Genomic DNA, 8878 nt, shown 5'->3' with positions numbered 1-8878 from the left:
GAAGCTACAAAGAAAATCCAAAATCATGCATTTTGGTGCAGTGGATAGAATACACAATACTGTAAATAAATAGTTGTTCTATTAAAACACTTGATAAGACCAAACCGAGTATTTTAACCTTTTTTTTTTCTTTCCTACAACTGATGTTATTATGGTGCTGATGGTGGTGGTTCCATTGGTAGCAGTGTAGAGGGACCACATTGAAGAAAAAAAAGAGAGTTCACAAGTTATTTGATGTATTCATTCTAGAATATAGAACAAGTGCAAAGCCAAACATTCCGGCTGTGAAGCCACCGTCAGTCTGTCAATACCCTTAGTTTTATTTTTTTTATTTTTTATTTAAGCTGCTGACACCCTGCTGTGAATTTGCTGATGTTGGCTGTGTGCCAAATGGCACCTTCTTCCCTATATAGTGCACTAAGTAGGGAATGGGGTCATAGTTAGACACCAGGCTGGGAGACTTGGTCCAGTGACGCCCACTCTCTACAGGGTAATAATGAGGTCTCCTAGCCTGTCTCTCCAGGGGGGCTGGATTGTGTGTGTGTCTCTGAGGCTGTGTCTCCAGGGGGGGCTAGAGAGCGTGTGAGGGCCTGAGCCTGTCTCTCCAGGGGGGCTAGAGAGCGTGTGAGGGCCTGAGGCTGTGTCACCAGGGGGGGATAGAGAGCGTGTGAGGGCCTGAGGCTGTGTCACCAGGGGGGGATAGAGAGCGTGTGAGGGCCTGAGGCTGTGTCACCAGGGGGGGATAGAGAGCGTGTGAGGGCCTGAGGCTGTGTCACCAGGGGGGGATAGAGAGCGTGTGAGGGCCTGAGGCTGTGTCACCAGGGGGGGATAGAGAGCGTGTGAGGGCCTGAGGCTGTGTCACCAGGGGGGGATAGAGAGCGTGTGAGGGCCTGAGGCTGTGTCACCAGGGGGGGATAGAGAGCGTGTGAGGGCCTGAGGCTGTGTCACCAGGGGGTCTAGAGAGCGTGTGAGGGCCTGAGGCTGTGTCACCAGGGGGGGCTAGAGAGCGTGTGAGGGCCTGAGGCTGTGTCACCAGGGGGGGATAGAGAGCGTGTGAGGGCCTGAGGCTGTGTCACCAGGGGGGGATAGAGAGCGTGTGAGGGCCTGAGGCTGTGTCACCAGGGGGTCTAGAGAGCGTGTGAGGGCCTGAGGCTGTGTCACCAGGGGGGGCTAGAGAGCGTGTGAGGGCCTGAGGCTGTGTCACCAGGGGGTCTAGAGAGCGTGTGAGGGCCTGAGGCTGTGTCACCAGGGGGGCTAGAGAGCGTGTGAGGGCCTGAGGCTGTGTCACCAGGGGGGGCTAGAGAGCGTGTGAGGGCCTGAGGCTGTGTCACCAGGGGGGCTAGAGAGCGTGTGAGGGCCTGAGGCTGTGTCACCAGGGGGGGCTAGAGAGCGTGTGAGGGCCTGAGGCTGTGTCACCAGGGGGGGATAGAGAGTGTGTGAGGGCCTGAGGCTGTGTCACCAGGGGGTCTAGAGAGCGTGTGAGGGCCTGAGGCTGTGTCACCAGGGGGGGATAGAGAGCGTGTGAGGGCCTGAGGCTGTGTCACCAGGGGGGGCTAGAGAGCGTGTGAGGGCCTGAGGCTGTGTCACCAGGGGGGGATAGAGAGCGTGTGAGGGCCTGAGGCTGTGTCACCAGGGGGGCTAGAGAGCGTGTGAGGGCCTGACAGACTCAGTGGTTGGTCCAGGGTGGAGGACCTACAGAGACAGGCCTAACTCTGATTACACACACACAGACACACTTGTATGCACATACGCATGCTCGCACACACACACACACACACATACACACACACAAACACACACATACACACACATGGGGTGAAGGAAGGCTCTGTCCTGCCTGTAGCGCCAGGGAACCATGGTGATATACAGTCCTAGACAACAGAGCCTGTTTATTTTGGTCCACACTTGGTCTGGCTCTCACAGCACAGCAGGCAACACCTCAGTGTTCATTAAGGACACGATTCTGACCCGAGGCTAATTAAATGGTTATGGCGCGCAGACCAAGCCGTAACGGTTTGAACCGACGCATGGCACAATACTTGGCCGTGGTTAGTGCAGACAATAGAAGAGGGTATAGCCTACTATTGTACACTATTCACCCTATTATAATTCTATGTACACTAATCTTCTAACATTACCATTGGTTAAATAACAGATGGTGGCAATTTTCAGGAAGGTTCAAACCACCATTTTCTTTCTTTCGTGCATAAAGGCTCTCTAAACCTGTTTTTTGATCATTCATAAATACTATCCTAACCCTGAATAATCTACAAAATCACTGTATTTTTAAATCTACCAATTGGTGCTGAAACGGAGACGAATATGCATATATTTAGATCACTTTCTTTCTGAACCCGTTCTCTCTATATATTCTATTGAGTCTGTCGACAAAATTCTAACTTAAAGGTACACCGTATTTAAAGAGGTGGCTTCAGAAAAATGGACTGAAAACCCTACTGAACGAAAACTCCAAGATAAAATCTGTTGGCCAGCAAGTGGGAGGGTTATAAGCGGTTGAATTTCATTCATTCATTGGGAACCGTGCCTGCAAAGCCCTTTACACACCTTCATAAGGTAAGTCTGAATACCAACTACTGAGAAGTCCATAGGAAAGGCATGTATAAGAAAGGCGTAATTTCCTAAGTCTAAATCGGGCCCTAACTGCTGAGGATGAATGATGCCCTTGACCTACCTGAGAGCCAGCCTGGTACCAAACAAGGAGATGCATTACACCACACATTAGACACCCCATCTGAGACTGAGCCCCCTAGTTCTGGCAAGGGGTGAAGACTTTTTGATGTGTTAGGATCATTTTAAATGACAATGCTTACTACCATTTAAAAAAAGTGACCATCATATCCCAAGCAAATGCCATAAAAGATCAGACAGTTATCTGTAGTATGTCTTAAGCTCTTGTCCATAACGATTTACATTTCCTCCTAAGATAGTGGAACTCTGTCCTGAACTGAGGGTTGACCACGGCGTAGGTTATGGGGTTACTGGCAGAGGTCATGCAGGCCACTGATACAGACAGGATCTCCAGATCCTGAGCTGTCCCCATCTGAAAGGCAGAAACATGTAAAACAATGTTTATGCTGTATCAGAATTGTATAACCTCCTATAGTAATCTCCATTCAGAATAGTAGAATGATGTATTGAATAATTCAACACTCATACATTCTTGCATTTTTTTTTTCAATATGTCAATAGATCAAAAGGATTTCCATTCACAAGAGCTTCCAAATGTATTGCGCAATAAGCAGAGTTTGAATTACACCGTGACAATTGGGGGGGGGGGGGGGGGGGCGACTGTCTATATTGGGTGCACGTATTTCTTTATGGGCCTAATAGTAAATATGTAATTTAACGGTAAAAACTGTAAAAATGAATGACCTTTTATTATCTGCGACTGTCTCTATTGGGTGCACGTATTTCTTTATGGGCCTAATAGTAAAGATGTAATTTAACGGTAAAAACTGTAAAAATGAATGACCTTTTATTATCTGATTGTCAAACATATCACTTAAAAAAGTATGCTACCTGTGCTTTCGTCCCCTCCGAAATAATGCCAGCATCCATTTGATGAATGGAAATAGACAACTGTTACAAAACACCAAAAAGTGTGCGTCATGACATTCGGCGATTGCCATTGATTAGGTCTACATTAATTGATGCGTCTTGCTGACAAATTCACCTTTTTTTGTAGCCTGAAAAGTCGGGACACATGAAATGGGTCTGAAACTGTCCCAGGAAAAACGCCATGGTTACCCTAACACACACGGTCAATTTTACTAGACTAGGCTACAATGTGTATTACCATGAACTTCAAATAGGCCTACCGGTAGCCAGTGATGTAGCCTAGTGTGGTAAAAAAAAAAAAAAAGGTGGGGAAACTCCGATTGCTGGTCGCGGTGAAAAAAAGTAACGCTCCCTAGACTTTCAATGCATTTTTCTGAAAAAGGTGAGTAAACTGCCTTTACTTGCATTTACCCGGCACTACCTTTATTTCCTTACATTAATTACAGTTATGGCTGTGTTATTTGTCATTATTAACCATTTACCAATATAATTAGAACATTGAACTTAAGCCCTGTACGAATCCTGGATCTTGGAGATCTCGGGAAAAGTGCACTGTAAGTAACTATGTAACTATGCCTATGTAACATTTCATTGTGTTTCGCCGTGAAAACAGTTCTCATGGGGCACACAAATCCAAAAATAATATAGGCCTATGCCATTGCAAAATCGAATACTTCTAACTGAAAGAGTCAACTATATATAGTTCAACTGGTAGAGCACGGCGCTTGTAACGCCAAGGTAGTGGGTTCGATCCCCGGGACCACCCATACACAAAAATGTATGCACGCATGACTGTAAGTCGCTTTGGATAAAAGCGTCTGCTAAATGGCATATTATTATTTATTATTATATAGGGATACTAACATTAACTTGTAGCCTACTTGTTGGATGGATTGGATGTGCATTTGTGTCTAGCTGTAAGCTAGTTGTCTAGTGATATTTTCGACCATCATCAGCTGATCCAAGAAAGAAAACAAACATTGATAGAAAACAATAAAGCTAAATAAATGGGCTACGGACTGCATGGAGAACAAATACCCACACGCACCTGACAAATAAAGCAATGAGCGCTCTAAACAGCTGACTGACAAAAGCAACAATGATAAATCAACAGATAAATCAAATGCATTGGAATTATTATTTTTTTTTTTTATCAAGGATGCATAACAAACAAATTGTGAAAGTACAAAGGAAAATCTATGCGTTTTCAGGAGCTCAGTGGACAGGGCCTCTCTATAGAATTTACACCATTCATAGCAGGGAGACGGTTAGTGCAGACATGATAGAGAGGTGGTGGTGTTCGTTTCATTTGAAGGCTTTTATTTTCATATTTACCACTGTCTTTTTTAAAGACATAGGAGAATGGTTAAATTAGCACTATTTAGAGACCCCATTTGATATTATGCAATTTGCATTATGAAATTGATAGAAGCTATGGGTTGTATATTTGATATAAAACATATATTTAAAAAAAGGCATTTGATGAACTGTTCACTGACACTGACCATCAGAAACAAAAAAAAACGACTTACCCCGGAATTCCTGTTTCTGTTGCAGACGTTGGCCATCACCATCACGATCAACGGCATCCAGAATATCAGAAAGGTGAGAATGATGTAACCAGAACGCTTTGCCAGTTTACTCTCCTTCTTTTTGTTGGCATGCTCTTTGTTGACGAACGACGGCATCATACAGACGGCACCTTTAACCTCCAAGCTTTGATCTGCAGCTGGAGTTTCTGTTTCTGGAACGGGGATTGCTGCTACAGTCTCCTCAACCTCGGTAGGTAATGGAGAAATATAATCTGCTTTGACATCATGATCACCAATAGAATTGGGATGGAGTGAATGGACATCCTTGTCTTGTTCCAAGTCTACCAACTTGAGCACCTTGGCACTGGGGTTGTCCACCTGTGGCGCGAATGAAACACGTGGTAGTTTCACCTTACTGGGGAGTAGCTCAGAATTGCTACCCAGAGTCTTGGTTTCTGAAATGTTGTCCGAAGAGTCTTTCATGGCTCCTTGAGCGTTCTTCGTTGTTGTGTTCGTAAATCCAATTTCAGGGTCTTTTCTGGGTAACTTTCTTTCAACAGGTTCTTGCTGAACAGTTTCCCTTTGCCTGTTCTCTTCTCTTTGGTCTGTTTCCCTTTCCACCTCTATTTCATTTTTCTCAGAATCGTCATGTTTTGTTTTCCCGTCTTTTTCATCCACTTCCTGAACTTTACTTGTTGCTTCTTTCACGGTGTCCTGTTTAGTTGCTGGAAAAGATCCTTTGTCCAACATTTTTTGACCGTGTGCTCTCACTATGATAAATATACGAGCATAGAATCCAGTAATGACAGCGAAGCAGGTTGACCATAGCGGAACTAATATATAGAGTCCAAAGGTGTCATAGGATAGTTGCACATTTACCTGCCATCCCCTGCACCTAACATACACAGGTGAGTCCTTGACAAACGTCAAACAAAAGGCCGCAACGAGAACACCCACCATCCAGGTCAAGGGGATCCACACCAGAATCCGTCTTCGGCGCTGGGTGATTTTGAAAGGGTGGGCGATTGCTTGATGTCTTTCCATGCTGATGCAGGCCAAGGTGAGCAACTGAATACAGCAGCTGAACGAGAAGGAGGCGACCTGGGCGTCACAGAGCAGTTTCTCCAGACCTCCTCCTACGGGTCCCTTCAGAACGATGGTGAGGAGAATAGGACAGTCAATACAACAACGAAGGATGTCGATAACGGCGAGGTTGACCAGGAGCGCATTATTCCACGTTCGAAGAGACTTTTGACGGTACACTGCCCATGTGACGAACACATTCGCTGCGATGCCGACAATGGAAGTGAAGAATAACACTGCACAGTTTGCAACGGTAAATGAGATGTCAATGTACTCCTCCCAAACTGTGTTGTTCCCATATACCCATGAAATAGGTAGAGTGCCTCTCATCTCACAAATCAAATAGTTATTGGATATAGTTCCATCTTAGAAAGGTTTGAGTTCCATTTCAGAACAACAGTTCCATCTCCCCATCCTTTTCAGAATCCTTTATGATCAGGAGCCCACAGCCGCAACCTAAGCTTATTACCGATATCGGCAACAACATCTACTCCATGCCCAAAGCAGAATGAAGCACATCCTTCATAGCACGCCCTTAGCCCCTGTCATTATGACAGGGTTGTGTTCATTAGGGCACACCATAGCAACATTTTGCAAAACATTGTGCAATGGAAAACGAAAATTAGGGTTCTTATTGGACAAGTTCAGGTAGTCCCTTGTTGTTTTTCTTATTTTTAGTGCCTAATGAATATGACCCAGGTGACGCCCCGCTGTGTCCACTTGTATTCATCGACACCCTGCATGGCTCACTGGTCACCAGGGAATCCTCACTGTGAGTCACATCTATTTGCACTTGGCTGTGTTGTATCCTCAATGGGGATTACAGTGATGGTGGTGGGTTTAATTACAGTGAGGGTGGTGGGTTTAATTGGATGTGTCCCTATGAAGTGTTTTAGAGCGACGGGCTATATTTAAGACATGCTTATTACATGTTTATTACAATAGCACTGCTGACCAATTGGCAATACTGATCCAACCCTGCCTGTTAGGTGTTATAAACCCATACACAAAAGCATAGGAATAGGCATGGTTGACTACTGTGTACAGTAGAGAAAGAATGCAGGCTGAGCAAGAGGTGCCATCTATCTATTTTTAGACCAATCAAAACAGCTATAGAAGTCTAAACCTGACCCTTTTATCATGAAAATACTCATATTCATATGTTAGTGGTTTTTTTTCTAAAGAATTGACGTGTTAACTACACGTTTTATGATAGAAGACTGTTAAAGCCAGTTGGCTGTTAGGAAGTTCTCGAACTTGAATTGTGCTGTTGCAGACCTACACACAATAAGTAGGAGCAGGCATGGTTGACTACTGTGTTCTGCTCATAGTAGAAAGATGGCAGGCTGAGCAAGAGGTGTCATCTGTCTATTGCACCGGACTTTTAGACTGAAGTCTAAACCTGACCCTGCTATCATCAATGGCCTATACTTACTCTATGGGGATAGAGTAATTTTTACATCTATCTGGATGTTTTTCTTTATATTTTCGTGTTTTTACTAAAAAAAAAATGAACATATAGTTACCTACATGTTTTATGATGGAATATTGTTACAGCCAGGTGGCTGACAGTCAGTATTCTTGAAACATCCAAAGAAATGACTGAAAGATGAGCCGAGCGTGTTATCTGATTACTATGTGACAATGTATAATCCTATTTCTAAAATAGGATTAAGTGTGAAATACTCTTTGCTTGAACATTTCCCAGCTCATACAGGCTAAATCTGGGATTAGATCAAGCCAGGTTTTTATCCTCTCTGTTCATTGATCAAATTGAAGTCACCCAGGTTAATAAAGACACTATGTTCTTCAGAGGCAGCCACAGAGAGGACAGGACGTTGGAATAACATCTCTCATGGTTCAGTCCATTCACTCTTTTCCTACAGGAGTGTTTCTCAATCCTGGTGTCCTGGCGATCCAAAGAGGTGCACATTTTTGATTCTGCCTTAGCACTGCACATCTGATTTAAATGATTAAAGCTTGACGATGAGTTGATCATTTGAGTCGGCTGCGTAGTGCTAGGGTAAAAAATACAATGTGCAACCTTTGGGTCGCCAGGACCAGGAAGGAGAAACGCTGCTCAATGACCTAGAGACTTACTTTATCTATCCATCCTGTTTCTGTAGTCCAATGGGTTGTGTCTTCAGACTGAGTTGATCAGTGTGAATAAAAACCCTTAACATATCACCCACTTTCCAGAAAAGTTTCTGTCTTGCCAAAGAAATATACAAGAACAATCGATATTTGGTAGATTCGTTTTTATTGAATAATTGAGATCACTTGCATAAAATAAAAAATTAAGAAACCGTGTGTCTACCACACTCTCTCTCTCACACACACACACACGCACGCACGCACGCACACACGCACACAAACACACAAACACACGGACACACAAGCATGCACACGCAAGCACACACACGCACACACTCTCTCACACATACACACGCATGCATGCATGAATGCACACACACACACATTCATGCATTTAGAACATTACATGACAAAACAGTGCACAAAGAAATGTAGTATGTAGTATGTCCTTGGTTGGTATACTGTAATAAATACACTGTGAAATATCAGAAATTACTTTGAAAATACTCACACACGCACGCATGCGCGCACATCCGCAATCACACACACACAGACACAAACACACACTCTACATTACGAAAACAAAATCA

Source organism: Coregonus lavaretus (genome assembly GCF_964263955.1).
Source record: "Coregonus lavaretus genome assembly, chromosome: 9".
NCBI classification, from domain to species: Eukaryota; Metazoa; Chordata; class Actinopteri; order Salmoniformes; family Salmonidae; genus Coregonus; species Coregonus lavaretus.
Note: the sequence above shows the minus strand (reverse complement) of the source record.